Source organism: Ambystoma mexicanum, chromosome 10 (genome assembly GCF_040938575.1).
Source record: "Ambystoma mexicanum isolate Mex_15411 chromosome 10, UKY_AmexF1_1, whole genome shotgun sequence".
NCBI lineage: Eukaryota > Metazoa > Chordata > Amphibia > Caudata > Ambystomatidae > Ambystoma > Ambystoma mexicanum.
In genome coordinates, this window is record NC_090932.1 from 1,534,995,128 (window position 1) to 1,535,019,789 (window position 24,662).

Here is a 24,662-nt window from a genome sequence, read left to right on the forward strand (position 1 = left end):
AGTATTGCATCATAAACTGCCCATGTAGGTCAGTCCGAGTTAGTTTTTTCATTTTTTGTAAAATTTTTTCAATTTCATTTGTAGCGACCACTTTATCTCTTATTAGACCTTCTCCGAAAGGGGCACCAGGTGCCTCTAACATTTTCTTATAGTGGTCGTCTGTGAACGAGAAGATATTTACATTATCCATTGTAGGAAGCAAAAAGACTTCCCCACACTACCTAAGTGTGCGCCCCTGCAGCCACGGGCTGTACTTCACCAAAAGAAAAAATAAAGGGGTAGACCTGCGCTATAGTTCCTGATCCTTCAGGTATTGTGCAGTGCAAAACTATATATTGGATCAGTGAAACGGGTTGACTCTGGCAAAATTTAGAACATATCACATTAAATTTAAATTGCTTTATTCCAAAAATATAACTTTAATTTTTTAGGTACTTTTTTTAAAAAAAATTTCAACAATTCATCAACTCATTCATTCCCTAATACAATCCCCATTCTAACATGTCTATCTAAAAAACACACACCAAATAGTGTCCTACACTCAGTACTTTAGCAGAGCATCAGTTGTTGTTTGTTTGGTGGCATATTTAACAATGACCCAGTCCATAACATCAAGTGTCGTTATGTGGCTGATATGGTGTTTGACCAGATGTTATATTTGTAGAAAAAACGTCGACACGTGTTTCGGTCGGAGACCTTCTTCAGGACGTAGGGCAAGAGGACACTGTTCCGCCCTATTATAAGCTTGTATGGGCCAGAATTCGATCTAAAAACAATAATACAGAAAGCCAGAATGTCAACCCTATTGCTTTTAAAAGGTGACACATTAATGTCACATTAATGTCAGAATTAAATGAAGACACTCGCCTTACTCACCCCCAAGTAACAATTCCTAGGATCGTGAGATAGGGCCAAAGGGATTAATCCTCCACTGGCCTCGGTATTTATATCGAGCCTGTGGAACCAACATACATGAAAAACAAAACCTTAGTACTTAATTCATAAGTCAAAATAAGACTTATAACTGTGCATATATCAAGCTCGAAGTGATATGAAAGCCACTTACATGTATCTGATAGCACAGAGAGCAACTCGTGCGGAGCCTGCACGATTGTACGAGCAGGACATGCACTAATGTGCTGCAGTCGCTAGATTGTCACTGGACCCCTCAGTAACTGTAGCAAAATAAACATATACGGTTCGGGTTATCACCCATACCTCACATACCTCACAAGCTAACGATTTCGTTAGGGAATGAAGTGACAGCTTGTGAGGTATGGGTGATAACCCGAACCGTATATGTTTATTTTGCTACAGTTACTGAGGGGTCCAGTGACGATCTAGCGAATGCAGCACATTAGTGCATGTCCTGCTCGTACAATCGTGCAGGCTCCGCACGAGTTGCTCTCTGTGCTATCAGATACATGTAAGTGGCTTTCATATCACTTCGAGCTTGATATATGCACAGTTATAAGTCTTATTTTGACTTATGAATTAAGTACTAAGGTTTTGTTTTTCATGTATGTTGGTTCCACAGGCTCGATATAAATACCGAGGCCAGTGGAGGATTAATCCCTTTGGCCCTATCTCACGATCCTAGGAATTGTTACTTGGGGGTGAGTAAGGCGAGTGTCTTCATTTAATTCTGACATTAATGTGACATTAATGTGTCACCTTTTAAAAGCAATAGGGTTGACATTCTGGCTTTCTGTATTATTGTTTTTAGATCGAATTCTGGCCCATACAAGCTTATAATAGGGCGGAACAGTGTCCTCTTGCCCTACGTCCTGAAGAAGGTCTCCGACCGAAACACGTGTCGACGTTTTTTCTACAAATATAACATCTGGTCAAACACCATATCAGCCACATAACGACACTTGATGTTATGGACTGGGTCATTGTTAAATATGCCACCAAACAAACAACAACTGATGCTCTGCTAAAGTACTGAGTGTAGGACACTATTTGGTGTGTGTTTTTTAGATAGACATGTTAGAATGGGGATTGTATTAGGGAATGAATGAGTTGATGAATTGTTGAAATTTTTTTTAAAAAAAGTACCTAAAAAATTAAAGTTATATTTTTGGAATAAAGCAATTTAAATTTAATGTGATATGTTCTAAATTTTGCCAGAGTCAACCCGTTTCACTGATCCAATATATAGTTTTGCACTGCACAATACCTGAAGGATCAGGAACTATAGCGCAGGTCTACCCCTTTATTTTTTCTTTTTGCACAGATATGGCCATAAAAAATCATAATTACATAACCATAATATGATGTACTTTTGGGTACCGAGGTTACCCCCTGTGGCCCGTGCCGCCTTCCTTGTCCCACGACGGTGTGGTCACCGTACAGTGGCTCGACTTCTTTATCCTTCTTCTCTACCTTTTTCTAGGGTGGGAGGGTTCTGGGAAAAAGAAAAAGACTCTGCGTACGCAGTGAACTCTGTAGTCTGGATCTCTGTGCAGGGTCCCAAAACGATTGTGTCTCTGAGCTGAAACTCGGCTCCTTATTTTGGACCCAGGGGCTGGCCATGGGTCCTTGTTGTGCCTGTGTGGGGGGCTGCGCTGCCAGCCCCCCCGACCGGCTGGCGCCGACATCAGCACCCCAGGGTGCTTTCTCTTGTTCTTGGCCTGCCCGTTTCCTTCCTTTCCCCTCTGGGTGCTTAGCACCGCTTTGGGAGGAACACCTTGCCCTTCATTCTTTCTTTCCCGGGCTTGGCGACTGCGTGTCGCCGTGTACGGGGAGAAGGGGGAGCGCCGCCCATTTGTGTTGGGCTGGTGCTCATCCCTCTCCCCAGTCTGACAGCCATGTGGCACCGGTTACCCGGCCCCCTTGGTACCTTGCAGCGTTGCCCAGAAATGTTGGTTCCACCTGAAGGGCTGTTCAGGCGAGAGTGCCACATATTGGAGCCTAGAAACAAGAGCCTGCCTTCTTCGGGGACCCGCGTCTTCCATCCGGTCATGCCAAACGGTGGCAACAGGCAAGGGCAAGGATTCCCTCTTGTGCCACTTTTGGGTTAAAGATTTGCTGACAGAAATACATCGGTAACAAAGCCGAGAACAAGGGCTGGACGACAAGTCAAGTGCTCTCCCGAAGAGACGGAAATCAATGAGGGCCCGTCAGCAAAGGCTTAAAGCGTGCAGCGCTCCTGGGAAAAGCAGAGGCTGCCTGCATGGAACTCTCCATTTACACCACTTACACATCAGGCCAGGCTTGCAGGGAGGCAGTGGCCAGTAGCAATGAATGCTGGGCTGAAGTCCGGCCTAACCTGGAGCAGGCAGAAACGGTGTACTGAAGAGGTCTCAACACCCTGGCCCACTTCATGGGGACTGGGCGACGGGTCGAGTTGCCCAGCAACAGAAGGAGCTGGCTTAGGGATGAAGGCAGGGGGGCGAAGGACAAGTGAGGGAGTCTCCTGAACATTGCCCTGGGCAGAGGCGTTGCTAGGGGGGCTTAGGGAACTATAGCCCTGGGTCTTTTGGTTGTAGCCCCGGATAGAAGATCAGGGGTTACAACCAAAAAGGCTAGCTAGCCCCTAGTCCCGACAGTCCCAAAATGAGCATAGCCCCGGATCTTTTCCAGACCTAGCAACACCCCTGGCACTGGGCCTCTCTGTGGAATACCAGCAAGGGCTGCATGGGCTAAGCCATGGGCCATACTTTTTTCCTCCCTATGCCAGGGAGATGGTTGGCATCGGTGGGAGAAAGCTTTAATACTAATGGGGTCTACCATGCTACTACAAGAGGTTGGGAATTCAAGGTCAGCATCATAATCATCCAAGACCGCCAAAGTCCCAAGAACATCCAAAGGGTAGTTGGCGCCAAAAGATCCAGCAGCTGCACGTGTTACCCCAACATTCTTTTTCTGAATATCAAGTCTGGATTCAACTGTCCTAAAGCATTCAGCCACTCGCCAGTGGTCAACCGAATTAAGAAAGAAGTAAAGAAGTTGTGGCATATCCTGAATGTAGGGGAAAGTACACTAAGTGTCCCGCTCTTTGCGATCAAAAGAAGGAGAAACATTAGTGACACATTGGTACATACAAAGAAGACAGGAAGGAAAACGAAAACCAATCTAGATTGTGGGGACTACCAAAAGCTACAGGACACGCACCATGTGGAACTTGTTTGTTATGTCGTATCACAAAACACACAACTATCGACATTGGATGACTACACCACGGGAGCAAAGATCGCTCACAAACTGTAACACCACAAATGTTGTATATCTCATTAAATGTCCTTGTGGGAAGAACTACATTGGAATGACTACAAGAGCAATAAGAATTAGAATCTGTGAGCACAGATCGAATATTAGGATGAAACGAACGACTGCCACTTTAGTTGATCATTTTGTACAACACAAACACTCTGATAATGACATTCGCTGGACAATACTGGAAAAGGTATTGGTACCCAAAAGAGGAGGCAATATGGGAGCCATCCTATTAAGAAGGAAACAGTTATGGATCTTCAGGCTAAACAGTCATTTGAAGGGACTTAATGAGGAGATATGTTGGCAAACCTTAGCAACATTACAGTAATACCTATGCAGCCTCTAGAACCATGGAGCAGAACAGCAATAATTGAAAGGCTGAACATCCAACTTCCATCCTAGCACAGATCTGCAAGGTCATTATGTGACTACAAGGCCACACAAGAACACAATCGCCAAGCATAAATAAATATTGGTGCCAATCAGAAGCAATATTTGTGGTATCACGGAGCAGACCAACAACAAGGGAGAATATGTACATCTCCTAACTACATAAAAGCGCCTATACAAAACAAGCTCAACGATATGCAACAGCCTATATTTAGGCAATTATAATCACGAACGTGTAGTCTTTGGACAATCTTGAATAATAAAAATGAAATGGGTGGACCATAGAAAGGTATACGAATCATCAGGAAGTATTTCTGCAAGTGGCATATAGGATCGGCTTGGCCATATAGAATATAGCCCAACAATAACAGGGAACATACTTAGCATCTGATGTACCCATTAGAAAAACAAAAGGCAATAGAAACAGGACTACGCAGGATTGAAAGGCGGGAGTCAGGTGTCCGTATATATAAAAGGACGCATGTTTTCAAAATGGCCCCCGCAATTCGGAACGCGAGGGAAGCGAAAATCGAGCATCTGGGGAAAGGATTAACAGGTAAGAAATGAATGGTTTTCTTTCAAATATTGCTGAGTTTGTGATGGGCACCACCATGCATACAGGCTGATCGAATCCTACATATACGACAGCTCAGTAGATACTCTGACATTCACACCCGAACCAACGGGTGGATGCCGAGACGTACTGTCTCCGGTCCACATTAATTGGGGGAACTAGCCTTGGAGATCATTTACTTAAAGATATATGTATAAATAAAGGCAATTAGAGCAAAATGGGGTCACACAACTAAAACCCCCAACAACATATCGACCCTTTAGGTTGCCTTACCATCTACAAAGGAGATTGCCCCAAAAGCCACGTAAAAGCGATCGGGCGCAAGAGCCAAGTACGACCACTCAAAAGGGGATCCGGGAGATCGTGACATTCTCAGTGAAAACTCCCTAAATAGGGGCGAGTGAAATTTACAGTGTCTAATAAACACATTATTGACTATATAATTGATCAGAGAAAAGTAACCCTGGATTATCCATTCCCAGGGCGCAAACAGAAAGCCATTAATAGAACTCTGAAGATCCAGATGTGGCATCACACGAGCTAAAACAAGACATCCAGACAGGTAAGACCTGTAGCACATAGAAGATGAATAGATGAGATCAGAAAAAGGATATATACTTATAAAAGGGGAACCATAAGTATTCCCTTTTAGGGACTTTGGAAAATTACACAAGACGTCCTACGAAAATACAAGACAGCCTCCCCAGACAAGGCATATGGAGCACAAGACAAGAAATAAGATGATTGTCTTTTTTAACATTGTAATGTGACCATTTTGGCCACAGATATAGTCCTGAAGAAAGCGGGGAGTGGTTCTAATCCCGCTGAAACCGGTTGATATAAAGAGGCTCAGGGTGATATCCTGATCCCCAAGACTCCTACAACGAGGAGCTTGGTGTAGTTCCATCATTTTATAGGAAAAGTGAAAACATTAAGATATATATAGAAGCATTATTTCTATTCACAGGATTGTGTTTTAAATACTCATTACAATTTTGTAATTAAATAAGTCACACAAAATGGAAGCAATATAAATAAAAATTAGAGGATTGACTTCCAAACAGTGTGCTGTATGTTTTAGTGATTTAGGAAAGTAGTGAGATAGGAAACGGTGAGTTTCTCTTCTATGCCCTAACCTAGATAGGCAACACACCAGCGTTTGACTAGGGTTAGTTTACACAACAAGGGATAGTGAGAACCTTTATAGGGACTTTTAGTTATCTGTAGGGACATTAGATGCAGGAATAATTTTTGAATACATTTATTCTGTCTGTGATGTGTTAAACTAAAGCATTTCCCGCATGTCCAGTTGCACTTGGATAGGTCATCCTACACATTCTTTGCACCGCCAGCCCACAGCAAACGCTAACAGGGGCTGCATTAATAATCAACGATTGTACATGTAGTTCTCGTAAATCCACGAACCATTGGCATCTCTCCAACCACAGGCCCCATACTATACATCATACTGCAGCACCCACTTATCGTAGGCTATCCAATCACTTAGGGCAGGGGCCTACAACCTCTGGTCCTCTAGACCTCCCATATGCCGTAGCAAGCATGGTTAATGGTGAGGGCTGATGGGAGTTCTACTCTCAAACAACTGGAGAGCTGCAGGGTGTCGATCTGTGATCTAGAGACTGCAGTAGCGGGATGGCTGCACAGCAAGTTTGGTACTCACACATGCACACTGCAAACAGCAACATAGAGTAGCGTGTCTCAACGAGGAGTGGGAGCATGTACAAACATGGAAGCCAGCTGAAAGCATTCCATGGAGAAATGCTGTATGCGTCTGGCCGACAAACCAAATATTACACCAAGTAGAGCATCGAGCTGGAGAGGACAGAGCGCGAGGGTGGCAGGAGAGCCATACCCACACTAACTCTGACTAGAGGCATAGGAAGACGGCTCTTCTTCGGGGGGGGGGGGGGGGAGATGTACTTTGGTGTTCAGATGCACAGTGCACGGCATGCCGCTTGCTCCGGGCCACTGGGCTCAAGATGCAAGCTGTTGGACTTTACCAAGGCATGTTCAGCTGACGGAGGCTTCAGTGGGGCTGCATAGGTCCTTGATCCAGCAGAGCAAGGACCATGATTCAAAGGCATTCTGAAGGGCAACTGCATCTGCTTTGCCATGCTCAGATTTTGCCCAACACCTGCTAACTGGGATCCAGGCTCCACTACCCAGGGTGAAAAATATGCACTTGCCACTAGCTATTGGCTAGTAATATTTGACTCTTGATGAGTAAGAAATGGTGTGGTTTGCGTATGCATAGAATTAAGGTGGCGAGGGGCTTTTGTATGTTTGGCTAGTAGCTTGCAACTTACATTTGTGTCCCTTGCCCCTACCCACCACGGGTGGTGACAAAATCCGGAGGGTGGGAATCAGACGTTTACTCCTACATGACTAGAACGTGGAGAGGGACAGATTGTGTCAGGACTTGGGGAAGCACAGGAGTAGGAGAGCCTCACCGACAGCAATAGTTCCACTACCCTTGCCCAATATAGCACCTTCAGCCAAGGCACCCTCCATTTCCAATAGTGACTTCTCCCCTGGTGTCGGAGCCTTCCCTTTGCATTCAGTGCTCTAGTCTACTGCCCTACTCTAGATGAGAGCCCAACCAGATTTCACTCATACATACATACATACATACATACATAGTGGCAAGGGCAGGAAGAGAACTGAAGGAACTGAAAAGGTGGATGTGAAATGGAACCAGGATGTTGGCTTATTTTTAATGTATACCACGGTCGATAGCAAGGGCCATTTTCCTAAATGCGTCCGAGTGCTTTAACAATAATGTCAGGAAAGATTTATTTGGAATCTATAATGTAGTACTTGTTTAGGCAATCACAAAACATGAATGTGCATCAAAATAGGGGGATGACCAGCCCTAGAGATAAGAGGTGCATCAGCCATGTTGATTTCCTAGAAATAGGCAAATACTGTCAAAAAATAAAAACGGGGATTAAAATACTCCCAACAAAAAAATAGGAAACCGGTACATAGGACCTTGTGCCCCTGCTTTTACCCACACAGCTCCATGGGTATGTTGGGACCCGTACTGCACGTAGCACCACAGGGAGAAACTGCTATTAAGGCCTGATGGGAAGAAGTGAACATGTATCTTTTAATGTGCATGAATAACTAGATGCAAAGAAATAATTAACACAAAAACACTACAGTTTTCCAGTTAAAACATATTTCACTCACTTATAAAATACTGCCACTGGGAAATGGACTTACATTTTCACTCCCCAAAAAATAATTTTACTCCCAACTTTAAAAAATAGGGAGTAAACTACTCTGGCGTGAAAATCCTATCAGGAGCACTGGGGAGGGCGCCCATTTTCTTTTGAGCAGCAACATCAGATCAGAGTATTCTCAAAGGAAGTGGATGGCGGCAGTGGTTTTGGCGGTGCCGACCTATCCGTGCATTTAGCGGTCTTTGGTGTTTGGTAGCGGGGCATGTATGCATCTTTGATTTTAAGGTAACCCGACAGGGAAAGTTTGGTTCATTACACCAACGACACTTATGATGGGGAAGCAGGGGCGTTCTGGGGAGGGTCCGGCAGATATGTAAAAAAGTCAGAATTAGGCATAAAGTTTGCAGGACTATCCTGTGCTTTCACTTGCTGTAAAATCAAGCCTATCTTGGGCCATGTAGTATAAACTACTGAACAGGTTGTACTACACCCCTCACAGAATCTCTAAGTTTGCCCACACCATCGCATATTCCTGTCCCTGCAGCAAGGCGGAGAAAGCGGATCACCTTCACATGTTCTGGACTTGCCATAAATTGGGGGAATTCTGGGGGAAAATTCTAGAGACACTTGCCAAGGTAATTGACACTACAATCGACCCTTACCCACTGGGGACCCTGTTTGGGGTTTGGAAAGCCGACGATATCAAAATGCATGGCTAAATTTCTCAATATAAGCTGCATGGTGGCTAAGAAATGCATACTACAGAACTGGAAAAGCCCCCCCCCCCCGACGTTCCAGAAGTGGCTGAGCTTGCTTACATGGTCCCGAAATTGTGAAGAAGAGTACCTCACAACGCTTGCTACTCATTCCTGCTCCAAGAACATATGGACCGCATTTAATAGCTACCTTAACAATCAAGAAGAGAGGTCTTCCGAGAGTGGCTCGTCTCCACCCCCACCTGGAATTGCCTAAACGTCATGTACTATTATACCCCGCTTGCTTCCCATGCATTATACTACGGTCTCTTGTGGTTGCTGTACTGCTGTTCTTGTATTTAATGTATGCCCTATGCGCTTTGACATGTGTATCTGTTGTAAACCCCCGCCATCAAAAATAAAAGTTTAATAATAATAATGTTCAATAGGTGCTCTGCTTGGACCATCTGCAAGTTATCAGTATAGCTCGTACAGTGGTTCTTAACACTATACTCGGAGGCAGCCGGGGGTACGCGTAGCCAACTCTCTGTAAGCACCAGTGCGGATTTATGCACGAAGTCAGCCTGGGTGGTCATAAGGAATAGGCTGCAGATTTATTCTTAACTATATAAATATATCTTTGTTTGCTTCCTGTTTTAAGAGCATCATGGATTACAATAGCTTTATAGACCCAAGCCTCTGACCATACTGGAAGTTATGGGCTGGTATAGCTTGTGAAAAACTCTTGCTGCGCTTGGGCCTTTAACTTGCTCATCGGGTCCTACTACTCCCATAGTACAGCCATTGGGCAGAGTCTATAAAGCTTAATTAGCACCCCAGGCGGGAGTCGCAGCCAATCAGGTTACTCGGAATGCTGACCAAACCTCATTGTATAAGCCTGCATTCCGGTCGAGCTGTAAGCGCCCAGTCTGCCATTTTACCTCCTTCCGCCCTTCCCTCCTACTTACCCGGAAAGGCTGCAGCACTGTGCCCCTCATGTCCGCCAGCAGCCAGGGAGACTGAAGTGGGGCTCCAATTGGAGGCTCGCTTCCATTTTCATGGCAGCCATGTTAAATAGTATCTCTTTCTTTTTTCAAAGAAATAAATGCCCACTAGCACCCCGGGACGTAAACCCAGGGTGCTAATAGCCACAATGATGAAATCCCTGGGCTATACCAGTTGGTAACGTCGCAGGGTCCTCGTTAAAGGCCTGAGTGAAGCGAGGGCCTATTAATTCATGCCACGGGCTGTTAATACGTGGTAGCGTCTGGGGGAGCTCGTCATCATGGCTGAATTATAACATTGGAATGTTGGCGTGGCCATTGTTAACAAAGGGTCTGCGCAGGGCCTTAACCACTGGTAGAAAGCTTGATGTTATTGCTCTCCCAACATTCCACAGTGCCTGCCACAGAGTTCTAATAAAGAACTAGAGGGCCAAAATCCCATACTCAACGAGAGCAAAAAGTGAGGCAGCCAATTTCCTCCACCACATCCTTGATGCTCTGTACCCATTCACCCTCACCCGGCTCCGTTCAATCACTGCCTCTTGCCTGCCCTCATTCACTCAATCTCTCCCCCTCGCTTCTGCCCTCCTTCCTTCTCCACTCTCCTGCCCCATCAGCGATCATGTTACCTGCCCCTTCTCTACTTTCCCCCCTCACTATCCCCCTTACTCACTCGCCGTTTCCAGTCACCATCTGCAGCAGAGCCCTGTGAATCTGGAGGAGACATGGAGGTGGTGGGTTGGATTTAAGGGTTCAAGTGCCGCAAGCAGTACCCACAAAAAAGGTAAACCCTGGGACGTTTTGAGATTAAAAAGGTGAACTCTTCAAGTATGTGATGTTCAATGACATTTAAAGTGTGTGGGATAAGAACATCAGGGACACGCCCAACATGGTTCAGAATTCTGTAGGAATGATCCTGTGACATCACCAAGTAATGTCCCCTCCCATTGCCGGGAACCCTAGAATTTCCAACAGGATTGATCTTTCAATAGTACCACCATTGACAGCAACACCTGGCAAGGAGGCCTGGCTGCCTCTAGCTAGACTCGGCCCCCAACAGAAAACTGTAAAAGTAGCATGTGTCCCAAAAGTTCATCACTGTGCAACCCTGCCTACTCCAGGCTCCGCCTCCATGACCCACCCACTTTGGGTCCTCTGTCATTTCTGCCCACCAGGCCCTTTGCCGTAAATCTCCCACTGATGCCAGGGCTGTGCAATATATCGAGCTTTGGAGATATATAGATCTTTTTTTCAAAATCGATATAGGATGAGACAATATCGTCACCATCGAGATACATACATATTTACACATCATTCCATATACTAAAAGGTACTTACATTTTGATATCTACAGAGCTGTGTGTATTAATCAGGAAGAGGTACCCTGTATCTGCACTTTATTTTGATCAATGTCTTATAAATAAAGGGGTTTTTGACATCGCCAATGTAGTTGGCGGCGCGGCTTACAACTGAATATAACCCACAAACAATATCCAGATATATATTATATATCGGCATTGGGTCAAAAATGATCGAGATAGGACTTTTGGTCCATTCCGCCCAGCCCTATCACACACATAATCCAACACCAGCCCATATCAAAGCCCCACGGGCGACATGGCAGCCACCATAAAGGCACAGTTACCAGAGAACATGACAGGTATTGCAAGCCCACAGCCCGACCCCACTAGAATTAGCCCCACATCAATGGGTCACAAATGTAGACAATACAAACAAATCCGAGGTGCTTGAGCACCAGGACAACCCACCATGCCCGCAGTCACAGTGTAGGGGCATTACTGTCATCGTATGCAAGACTGAGCATGGGAGGAAGGTGCAAAAAGAAATAAAAATGAGCAGGCATTGCAGGGTGTATTTTTGGCAGCATTCCTTTGAGCAGCGTGCTCACACCAGCTGCTGCAAGTTTACAACGTTGTAAGAGGAGAAAGTCAGGAAGTAGCAGAAAGCCAACCCTTGATCACAGGTAGCCCAGATCAAACACGTGCAGGCCTCGACGAGTTAGCTGGGTGTGCTTTGCAACCCCCCCCAGGCTCCCACCCACAGCTCTCTGATGCGATCCGAGTGGAGGTCGGAGATCACAAGTCAGCCATCTTCTGTTTTTACAGGAAACAGTCGAACAATCTCAGGAAGCAGATCCTTCCCAGTCAGTGTGTTCAGTCCAGTGTCTTTCCGCTCAAGCTAGACCCTCGCCTATCCAGCTTCCTCTACCGCCCCCTTCCCTCTGCTACAAGTAAAGATGGAACACGTTCGATATTCCACAACACATCTAGAAGATGTGACGCCAGAGATGGCACATTCTCTGTGCCTCGCGGGCAATCAAACCACAGGGCCATGAAGCTCCATGTTGGCATAGAGTCGAGCTGCACACACCCAATCTCTGGGCTATCTCGGGCAAACATTCCAGGAAGCTGCAGGTAAGAGCCGGAAGGGCTGCACAGTCTCGGGAGTCTGCGAGGACTCCGACGCAAACCTTCCGCCAAACACGTGCGCCATGTTGGGCATTACAACGAGGCCTAGGACAGCAAGACTAGGCTCACCAGAAGCAATTATGGATAGTGCTGGACCTTGGAGACCGCGCGCGGCACAGGCAGCATTTCCGATTTCCCGGCTCAGGCAGTACTGGAGGGCCAAGAGCTGAGCAACCAAGGCCCAGGTAGAGGGAAACGATGATCCAGGAAGGCAATTGCGAGACAAGCACTAGGAGTAACAACAAACGCGCCAAACTGGAGGTTATGGGCTGGGCTACTGAATATTTGCTAGTGCTTGTTGGGCCGGGGGTGGAGGGGGTGGCCCATTTCAAAATGTTTCAGGGCCCCCTTGCCAGTCGGTGATATAGAACCATTTTTGACTGGAAGTACGCATTTAAAGTTGCACAGCCTTTAGTTTGGGGCTTGGAGGGCGGGGAATGGCTCCTCACTAGCTCCCGACCCAGACCAGACAACCGAAGGAATACAGCAGCAGAAAACACACAGTTTAACGCAAAAAAACGCTCACCAGGCTGGGGAAACGTACTGCGCCCAGCTGCCCGGAGCGAGGAAGTCCCTACATGCCGGATCGCTGAAGAGCGGACCTCGGCAGCAAGTCGCGGTGTGGCCCGACGACAAATCAAGATGGTGACCAAGGCTCGCATACTATGGAGCCCCGGTCAACTGAGATTCCAGGGGGGCGTACGAGGCTCCTTGCACTGCTCTACGGAGGCCACACACAGAACCCCCCCCCATCCCCCTGGAATGGCTCTACATATGCTGTGATGGTCCCTGTGCTCTGCAGGGTTGAAGGACACGCCCACAACTCCAATTCACCCAACATAGTGAACCGCCAGTGCTTCGTTGGAACCAGTGTCCTGCGGTGGAGCATTGAGGGTTTGACGGGGGCAGTCTCTTGAAGCTCCCAGTCACGTGCTCCTAGTCAGGAGCACCCCAGTCTATAAATGCTGGCGGGAGGACACATCCCTTTTGCAGCACCACAAGGTCACAATTCATATTTTTTAATGGTTAGGTGGGATTTAAAAAACAAAAGTACTTTTCAACTAATTCAGTTGGCTTTGGATCCAGACCATATACCACATACCACATATTGGCCTCTGAAACCAGATCCACTTGCACGCTCTAGAACCAAACTTTACCAGCTGGCGCTCCCTCCCGACGGCTTTACCAGACAGTCTTACTCTACTCTCCCAACAGCCTCGCTGTGCATCCCCTGATGAACCCATCTCTTAAAAGGTACAGATCCGGACTTCAGGGACGCACTCAAATGCACCTGGAATCCAGACAAGGACCCACAAACCAAATATAGGCGTGCTTACCCCGCCCCATCTCTCAAAGACCCTGCAACCAGGATTAACAATGCTCTGATGCCGACTATTACTAAACACAAAGCTAGCTCTTTCCAGAGAGCAAACTTCCAGAATACCTCCCCTAGAACACCCTTCTGGATAACATCAGACCCAGAACTGAACTCCTGCCATTCAGGGCACTCCTTCAAACAAAACTTATATCACCCAAAAAGCCAGCAAAATGTCCCTTCTGGCATCCATGACACTAGCCACCTCAACACTCCGCCTAGAATTATCGTCGGCATCCATGCCCACTTCCTAGAATACCTTGTAGGCCACAGACCCCGCCTCACCGTCAATTCACTCCCAGATTGTGCCCCACGGTTGTTTACCTGGCACATTGTGCAGAACATTACCCCCGTGGCTGCCCCTTCACTGATGGCGTCATCAGACTTCCATAACACCTGGCCCAGGGACTTGCACGATTCACACAGAGTCAGCTTCCCTGGTCTGTCGTTTCCGCGTTAGGCGATACCACTTCTGTTCTCAAGTAACGGCTGCCACACTTGGCCGTGACCACGGAGGCCAGCACCGAGGCCGTGTCTTCTGGCACTGCCCAGACTCACAACGCAGGCGTGTAACGTGGGCTCCATCCGTTCAGCGTGCGGCCTTGCTGACTCTGTAGACCTACTGGAATGCAGTCTCCAACCCCGTGGGGGCAATTCCTGCATTGGTCACTGGTGACCCACAACAGCTGTCCTCAGTGGAAGAGACTAGGGTAGCAAACAGCCGAACCCCCAGGAATAGGCTAGCGCACGCTGCAGAAGCCCGTAAACGTGAGGCAAGCTGAAGTTCAACTTACCACAAAAACCATGCAGAAACAGCCAAAGTCTCACATCCTGTGAATAGGCTGCCCAAACGAGCATATGCGTATATATTTTGGGATTTGCATACATGTTACTGTTAGGATGAGAACTGATACACATGAAAAGAGCAGAGAGCTCAATTTGCATTATTACTTCATTAGAACGGTTTCATGCAGAATCACTACCAGAGACAGATTTCAAATGTAAAACCATGGTCATTCTTAGGCTCCCAAAATGCTCCTCGCTTTTATGCAAATCAGGCATGGGATCCCTGAAGAGAGAGTGTGCTGCTTGCCTTCGCTTCCGACCATCAGCCCCACCCACATAACCCTGCACCCCCTTCCCCTACCTCACCAACAAAAAGGGGAGGGCAAGGGGTTCCCAGTGTACGCCCCTCCCTACCCCGTTTCTGGCCCTCGACCAGACCTCTAACCAGCATCACCGGTCATGCTTAATTATTTGTGCACTAGGAAAACTGTGGTACCCGTCATCCTGGTAGGGCCACGAGTGCTGTGATCACGTGCTGAGAGCAGGGCGCTTAGTGTCCCCCAGCGAGAAGGCAATCCAGTCCCTTTTCCCCCTTAGACTTGTTTTTTTTTCCAATCTGAAACCTAGGGAAACTACAAGTCCAAGAAAGAAAAGGGAGTGGATGGCCTCCTCATGCCAATTTGAGAGCTCTGTGAGAGCAGTGGATTATGGCGAAGGGACGGTGCCCGCGGCATGTTCTGTAGCCAGGGTGCAAAAACTATTAGTAAAATCACTTTTTTTATTTAGTGCTTCATGCCGGATTCTTCCTGCTTCTAAGCGTTGTTCTAAAACAGGCGTTCAAAATAAGAGGCGGTTCTGTGGTAACGGCTGGGTGTCCGGTGGAGACTGCGAGTGGGTGCTGTGAGTCAACCCTGGGGCGTACTGGTACAATCCATGCGAGTTGAAACTGCTTCCTCCAATATGGAACGCAGATCCGTAAATCTCTTCATCAGAACTGGGCATCGAAACACGCGTTTTCGTTTATTCTTCCCATGGGCCAACTCTCAGTGCCCACAAGTGTGTGCCATCAGCACAACTGATACTTCCATCTTAACCCATTCTAGAACACAAAGAAAAGCACCGTAGAACCACCATCTCTGCTCAAGAGTGGCAATAATAACATTCAAGCAAGGTACTCAATAACTCTTCTGTAACTCCTGACCCCTTGGGTGCTTTGAAGCACTCCTTAGGAGACATAAACGCTATAAAAAGATTTTTTTAAAAAAAAAGTCACGATAACATTGCTGATCCCAAAAAGCCACCAAACACACTCGCAAGCCAACCATTATATATCGGAAACCTTTCAAACTCTCACCGAAATCTCTCTTACACGAATCTAAACAACGTTCACAACCTCTGACCACCAAGAAGTGCTAATCTAGCAACAAACATCTCAAAGCACGCAAGGGTTAAATGAACGACATTACTTAAATAGCACCCACCTTCCTAAGGGAATAAAGAACATTATGTAAAGAGCACACGCGTTCCTATGCGAATCCTGTAAAACGTTAAAAATAAACCAGCCCATAAAAAGGCACGAAGGCACCCGGACAAGCCGCAAAAGCACGAGGGGTGCCAACACGTTGTTTAGCGCAAGTTACACAATCGCCTCTCTGGGAGCTCAATAGATCCGCGCCATTCCCTCGTGGGAGCTACTGGCCTCAGCAGTGCTCACCCTGACGACGTCCCGGGTCCAGATCTCCCGAGCACCAGACGTCAGACGCTGCAGTTGTGCGTCGTGACGGATTCATAAACTGACAAAAATTGTTTCCCGAAAGCCAAATACAGGGAACCAAAACTCCCATGCCGAGCCGCCCGCAGGGGTCACACAATTTCCGCGAATACGTTTTTACTGCGGAAACGAAAATGTCGAATTTCGACATTCTCATTTCACCCCATATATACGTTGGGGGAGGGAGGGGTAAAGTAAACAATGAATGTGGGAGGGTCTAAAATGTACACGCACGCGAAATGGGGGTTAAAACAAATTTGACATTTTCATTTTGCGCAGTAAAAAAATGCGTAGCAATAACACAGCTCTGCCGCCACACACACTGGACTCACAGTGACCAGCAAACCCCAAATGTGGACTTCTTTCCCAACACTTACTGGTGCACGTTAAGGTGCGATAACCGGAGATTGTTGCAAACGCAACAGTGAGTGGGTGACTGGGAGAGACTAGGGTTAGAATATGGTGTATACAGCTCAATTCTGAGTTAAATGGATTATATATTGTTAGGTTCGTTTATTATGTGATTAGTGTGCATTCGTAATCAGCTGTAAACAAACCTGTTTTCACTTTATGGTTTAAAAAAAAATAGGCTTTACTAATCCTGCCACCCCCCCCCCCCCCATCCCCACCCCAAACCCCTGTCCTCCGCCGGAACCCCTCAGTTTTTCTTTTCCATTTCCAGCACCGACACTAGTGTACTCAGTGTGGCACAGCACTCCTGCCGTCCAGATCTAGCACACACGCGATGTGCACTTCTTTACCCAACACAAAGACACATCTGCACTGCAAGATCCTTCTGTGCCGCTCTGCACCCTCACATTTGGGCGCATTTCCGGGGATTAGCCACACAAGGGGAGTCACTCAAGACCAGCGGTCCTGCCAAAGCCCCGGGGATAAACAGCAAACAAAGGCACCAATGTGTAAGAAATGAGCACCCCCCGGAATGCGAGTTCTTCTACGACTCCCACGCAAGAACGACTTCGCCACAGCTGGGAGGGGGAGGGAGGAGGGGGCAGCGCCCGGCTTTTGCGTCGAGTGAACTTTAATTTACCCCACTTTCCGATTAAGAAGCACTCCAAGGTTTGGTTACACATCCCAAGAAACGCCTTCATGATATTATTCCGTCAGCAAGATCACATGGGAGGCCTCACAACAGAGGAAAGGGAGGACAGCTCACAAGTGGAGTGGCTGCCTGCAACACGGGGCCTGCCTACATTTGGCAAGTTTGCATCCCGGCACGGTCAACTCAGCCCTTCATCCTTCTTTGGCCAATCACTGGCGTAGCATTAAAGTAAATACACGCATCACCTTTTATTATAGCACTTAGAAGGGGAAAGCATCCGGCAGGAAGCGCTATGTAGGAGTGATCGGTGCCTCGACTAAGTACCAGCAACCAATGAGAACAAAAGTTTAGCCTAGTGTAAAAAAATGATTAGAGTAGGCAATAAGAGGCTCAGAGACCACATACTGCTGGACAAACTAGCATTGGCAAAGCCACACGGTTGGGCTTTTGTGTAGGCACGGTAAAGGCACTTGCCAGCTAATGGCGCAGTGGTATTAACTGGCTATTGGTGGTAAAAGGTGCAAGTAGCAGGGCATCGGATAGCAGTGCCTGGCAAATGCCCAATACTTATACACAAGCCAAAACTGTTTATGACAGGCCCGAGTGAAGGACACACATCATGCTGACCAATCAATACAACTTTATTCGGCACAAAAGGCCATTCCATTTCATAAAAAGACAACACAGACACATTTGATTTCTTAAGGACAGAAAGAAGGGAACAACATCTTTTTACACTATCCAATAGAAATGGACTTGGAGCTACAACCGTGAATTACAATAAATACAGATCCAACCAAAATGCAATACCAATACAGTTCCAGCTGTATAAAATTCTTTGTATAGCATATTTTGTTTTTAAATATCAGGTGGGGGCGGGAGGAATGTACTCGCAGCTCCACAGGCTAACCCATAGTACAGATTACGCAATCGCCCATTACCCCCCTAATCAATGTACGTTACCTCAGTGGCCAGTTTAATTGTTTCTGGTCTACAGAGCCAAGTGTTGTAACCTAGTGCCACTGTTTGGTATTCCATCTGCAAGGTGGGCAGTGGAGCTTGGAGTGTTCGTGTGAGGCATGGGATGGGGCGAGTGAGAGGGTGCCAGGATTGACGGTTGGGGACTGGCAGGGAGAGAGCCAAGGGAAGCAGAAGCGCATCACCCGATCTCCTCGCTCACCTTCCCACTGTAACTGGAAGAATAAAGACGACTTTACCTTTTATAACCCTTGCTCTGGAGTGGTTCTCGAGTATCCTGCTTGAGATATCAACTACCCCAAGTTACTGCACCAAGCTCGATGAACATAACGGGCAAAACAGGTCCCTACGTTTGGGCTTGTACTCTTTACAAAATTCCCGGGCCTCAGCAGTTAAGCGAATCCCCGTCCCACTCAACAAGGGGGGGCTTAAGTATCGAACTCTCGGCGGTCTCAATCTATCACAGATAAACATAAAATGAATGAAGGTCTCTAAAGGGCAGATGGGGACCCGCTCTGCCCCCACAATTGTGTACAAGTGGCGATCTGTAATGTCCCAACCCTAAAACTGGCACACAGCCATCTTGCAGAATATGGTGTTAAATAATGCAGGTAGCTTTCCAGACCAAACTCAGTTTCCAACCAAGATAGTCCGGTCCCAGCTACAGCTTGGTCACCTCCCCAATCAGTTTTCTCCTTATCAAAACAGGGGCCGCTTTCTTAATTCTATTTAGAACTTTCTTATCAATACTTTGAGGATCTTACCACAAACTAGATTGTTTTTTTTTATTGTGCCACTGAAGGAATACTTTGGCCCCCCTCCAGGCTCAAGAGATGCTTCAATGTGTCTACATTTCTGCAGCCCCTCGGTACTCCATAGCCTGCCCCAGTATAATATCAGGACGAGGGACGCTTGCTCACCTACTGGACGTACATCGAGCTCTATATGTAGTGTGGCACTGGGTGTACCCCGGGGGAGCTGGCAAAGCTGCGTCAAAAATGAGATTTATTCCCCGTTTGAACTTGTTTTGTTGGCATAGCCCGAAAGCTCTGCTCCATATGACGGGAAGCCGGAATAGCTAGTTTACCCAGAAGGGAGGTGGCTAGGAGATCTGCCCCTCTCCCATGTCTATTGGTAAAAGATCTTGCAGCCCGCCCGTACTTCCCCAAAGTGGCGCATGCCTTTTCAACGTGTGCAGTCCAGGGTGCATTTCCGCTAAATCCAGTTCCTAAATAATCATAAAATCGGACTGGTCCCAAAGTGCACCCTCCCCCTCTGCGATATTCAATTTGCAACTGGGAAACGAGGCTTGAAGACCATGCCTGTGTCTTATCGACATTCAGACTTGGGTCATGGTCTCCACATTTCCTCAAGAAAACAGCCAGTCAGGTTTGTTTAGCCTAGAAAAGTGCAGCATATCTGTCCAGATCCATCCTTGGACAATCCATAAAGTCCTGCAATAAAGAAATGACAATTTCCCCTATGTACATACTAAATAAAAAAATAAAAGCAGAGCAAGGAAGGTAATAATGGAGTAGCTGAAGGCAGACCTGGTGAAGACATTTTTATTACACCAGTGCACATTTGCACCTCTAATTAAGCTATTAAGTCTCAGAAGACTGCTTTGAAAAAAAACATTGGCAGGCACTTGGAGTGCAATTTGATGGTATGGCTTGAATAAACCAATATCTAAGAGCTTCCATGGTGTGTTTTGGATGAGGGTGGGGGGAGGAGGGCAGGCCATGGCAGTGAATGGGTGGGCAAATAACCAAACACCACCTACACGCTTTGTGTTCCTCGTCATGTGCCATTCCTCCTCATCTATGAATGCAATAGTTTTGGCTTAAAACAGCCCAAGCTAAAAATCAGCTGCGAGCTGCAAGTGCAGGGCATGCAAGCAAAGACTACCGCAAAAAAAAAAAAAAAATGGGGAGTTGGGCAGGTCTCAGATCCCAGTATTCCAGTCCCAGAAATATTAGGCGGGGCATCTGGGGGCCCCTCATAGTATACTAGCAGGGGCAGAGCACGAAACAGATTTGAGAGAGATGGACTAACTTCTGCCTCAACACCAGGCCAAAGGGGTAGTGCCTTCACCTTCTAGGGTACATGCACCTCACATTCCAGGCACCAGAGGCAGGATCCGTCGGGAAAAGGCAGAGAGGAAAAGACCGTCCAAAACAGCGCAGAGAATTCCATAATCATGTGCGCATTTGTTTGGACTCTTGCAAGATTGCTGAAGTTTCCCTTTGCCTCTGCAATTTCTCACACTGATGACACATCCGGTTGCATGATAAAAGGAAGGTGGCATGGCTGGCACCATGGCAGGGAGAGACTGTTGCACCTTATATAGAGGTTGGGAACACAGTAGGCAATAATAGGCCATAACTCGGGCTCAATTGACCTACAGCAGTGCGAGGAGAGGCGCTCTCATATTGTAAGGACACAATCTGTGCACCACGACTCAACATGGGAGCACAATACAGGAAACTGTTGTAGCTTGAATGGCACGGTTGACTGTGCGAGTGCAGGGCCTTGTGGAATGCTCATGTGGAGCTTGGAGTGTTGGTGCGCCTGAGAGTTCCAGGAACTGACGGTTGGAACCAGGGTGGAGGCCTGTAGATCTTCTCTCCTACTTTCTGATCTAATCTATGTAACTAAGAGGCAATAAAGCACGTTCCCGTTTCTACTCACCTGGGTCCTGCTCCTTGTACATCACTGGCCCAAGCACCACCTGCAGGAGGCAGGTGGCATCAGAAACTGTGTACACCACCCGCATCACCAACGCCACACTGCGCAAGAGGCGTGGATTCTCTGCACCTTCTGGAGTGCAAATTATTAAAAGCATCACTGTAGGCAAGAGATCTGGGTTCTACCAGTCACAGAGGCGCACAGTGTCGCACTCCATGATGGCGTCACCACCAGAGAGCTCGATGCCCCAGGACCACAGTGCCTCTCAGAGACACACCACCCCCATATAGGAGCAGCCTACATCAATAGAGCCCAAAGAGCCATGGACCCTCATGGATATAGAGCACCTGGGCCGCAGTTTGACATCTTTGGTGCAAGGGCCACTTCCCGATTTAGGCAAATGACTGTACATATGCGCCATGGACGCCTCCTTTTGTAACCTCATGGTCACAGATCTCCAATCGTTGGTATGATAGGATTGGTTCTTTATAACGCGCGAAATACCCAGAGGTTTCTAAGCTCAGACCCGGGGATGGAACCTGTGGTGCTCCGTGTGGTCTTGCTTCCAAGGTGAGCACGTTACCCCCCTGAGCTATCCTCCCGACACATTAGGACGACTTCGGAGGAGAGTAGGGGGCCTTCGAAGACTTAACACCTGTGCATTCGGGATATCCATGTCGGACCCTGCCCTGTGTGCATGCCCTCGTGTCAGTACAGTCTCTTGGAAGATGGTGAAAGCACCACCCCACACCACGTGGCATACTTTAAAGGGTCGATACCCTAAACTTGCAGAACATCTCCCATGCAGCGATCTGCACAGAGTTTGCAGAGAGCGGAATTGGGGGCGGGGGTATTCACTTCAGGAGTGCACCTTTTGAAGGGCGAAATGTTACTTTTGGAGAGCCAATGGGTACTTCCGAAGGGCAAACATACCAAATTTAACAAAACCCTTCTTACGAGGGAGGGAAGGGCTTTCCATGAGGGGGAGGGCAGAGGGCCAGCTACATAGGAGTTCCGCATAGCTCCACTATAGGACTTCTACTGGGTGCTCATACTTTATAAAGGTTGCCCATGGCATGGTTTTGGACCGTTCTTTCAACTATACAAATACTTCCTGGTGAAGATACCACCAAATGCCCAACACAGATCACACCCTCTCTTGTTTTATGAGGTTAGTAAGAAATTGAGCCCTCCCCCTCCCCACCAGCATCCCATGGCAGTACCTGGGCACAGGATATCAGTTCCTGCAGAGAAGATGGTGGCATATAAGGCAGTACCTGGGCGCAGGATATCAGTGCCTGCAGAGAAGATGGTGGCACATAGGCATATAAGGCAGGACCTGGGCGCAGGATATCAGTGCCTGCAGAGAAGATGGTGGCACATAGGCATATAAGGCAGGACCTGGGCACAGGATATCAGTGCCTGCAGAGAAGATGGTGGTACATAGGCATATAAGTCAGGACCTGGGCGCAGGATATCAGTGCCTGCAGAGAAGATGGTGGCACATAGGCATACAAGGCAGGACCTGGGCACAGGATATCAGTGCCTGCAGAGAAGATGGTGGCACATAGGCATACAAGGCAGGACCTGGGCGCAGGATATCAGTGCCTGCAGAGAAGATGGTGGCACATAGGCATATAAGGCAGTACCTGGGCGCAGGATATCAGTGCCTGCAGAGAAGATGGTGGCACATAGGCATACAAGGCAGAACCTGGGCGCAGGATATCAGTGCCTGCAGAGAAGATGGTGGCACATAGGCATATAAGGCAGGACCTGGGCGCAGGATATCAGTGCCTGCAGAGAAGATGGTGGCACATAGGCATATAAGGCAGGACCTGGGCGCAGGATATCAGTGCCTGCAGAGAAGATGGTGGCACATAGGCATATAAGGCAGTACCTGGGCGCAGGATATCAGTGCCTGCAGAGAAGATGGTGGCACATAGGCATATAAGGCAGGACCTGGGCACAGGATATCAGTGCCTGCACAGAAGATGGTGGCACATAGGCATATAAGGCAGGACCTGGGCATGCATATATTCACAGTTTTGCATAGCATGTAATACTGCCTTTTAGCTGCTTCAAAGTGATTGCATGGATGCAATTGGACCGGGGGGATGGGGGGGTTAAGGGGCGAGTGAAAAGAAGCCGAGCACAGTCAGCAAGCACAATCACAAAGGACCGAGGCAGGCAGTTCTAACCTTTTTGTGACAACGGCTTTGGAAGTCAGGTACTCACAGTTTACTGGTTCTCCCTTAGGAATACATTTTGCTGACAGCCAAGACGTATATGGGGGGGGGGGGGCGGACCTCATCTAGCCCATCATGGCTTTTTAGAGGTCAAGAAAATCAGGGAAGAAAGAAAGAAAGAAAAAGAAAGAAAGAAAGAAAGAAAGAAAGAATAGTGCAGTTGGAGGCTGTGGGAGGTGGGGATATGCAGAAGGACGCTTAAGGACATACAGAATTTCATATATACTTTTTTAAACATATGTTTTATTAGTTTCACAGTTGGAGCAACAACAGTACATTTCAATATGTAGCAGCCCCTGAAGAAATGCATAACAATCTAACCGCCCCGCTCCCCCCATCCACCCTCCTGCCTATTGATCATCCACCTTCCAGTCCATCTCTCTCGCATCTGTATCAGCCGTGATTAAAAGGTCAGGGCTTGGAATTTCTGGGCGTATTCAAGCAGGGTTGACCAGACCGCTTGGAATTGGTGCAGCTTTCCTTCTTTTGCAGCAGACACTGTTTCGGCTACCAAAAAGTCCCAGACTTTGATCCACCATCTTCCCAAGTCTGGGCCCTCTGCCGTTTTCCAGCAACGGGCGGTAGTGATGCGTGCTGCTAACAACAAATGGGTTATTGACTTCGCTCGAGCTGCCGACTTTGGATATACCCCTTCTCATGGCGCCCCTAACAGCAGGGTCTTTGGGCACAGCGGGAGGCGACTCCCAGTAACGTCATGAATCACTTGTAGAATGTTCTCCCAGAAGGTCCACATTATGGGACAGTCCCACCACATGTGAAAGTACGAGCCCTGAGCCCCACATTTTCGCCAGCAGGTAGGGGTGATTGAGGCTTGGAAGTGGTGAATCTTTACTGGCGGGTAATACCAATGGAACAACAATTTCAATGCATTCATTGTTCATCACGCATTTGGACGAGGCACGGCCTCTAACCCAAATCTCCATCCTGGCCACGTCATCGAGCTGAAGGCCTAGATCTGCCTCCCAACGGGGCATGCAGTCCGGGTGGCACGGGATAGGAGGTGCTCCGGCAACAGTCTGTACAGTTATGAAATCCCTCCCTTGTGTATGGCCTCCCCAATAGTAAGTTCCAGTGGGCTCACGGACCCAGTGGCCTTCTCTCTTATTTCGGGGTTGGAAATCCAGTGGCGGAGCTTGGCGTATGTGAACCCATCGG

The 24,662-nt window shown here is 47.6% G+C and overlaps 1 protein-coding gene across 3 annotated transcripts in view; it reads right to left on the reverse strand.

Moving 5' to 3' along the window:
* PXN (paxillin) overlaps positions 1-24,662 on the reverse strand; it is a 321,226-nt gene that overhangs the window by 255,408 nt on the left and 41,156 nt on the right. The window contains exon 1 of one of the 3 annotated variants that reach the window (XM_069619742.1): positions 16,455-16,474. The exons of the other annotated variants lie outside the window; for them this stretch is intronic. The gene's annotated coding sequence lies outside the window, so the exon portion shown is untranslated. Of the gene's footprint in view, positions 1-16,454; positions 16,475-24,662 lie in introns of those variants that run through there. 3 annotated transcript variants of the gene reach the window in all.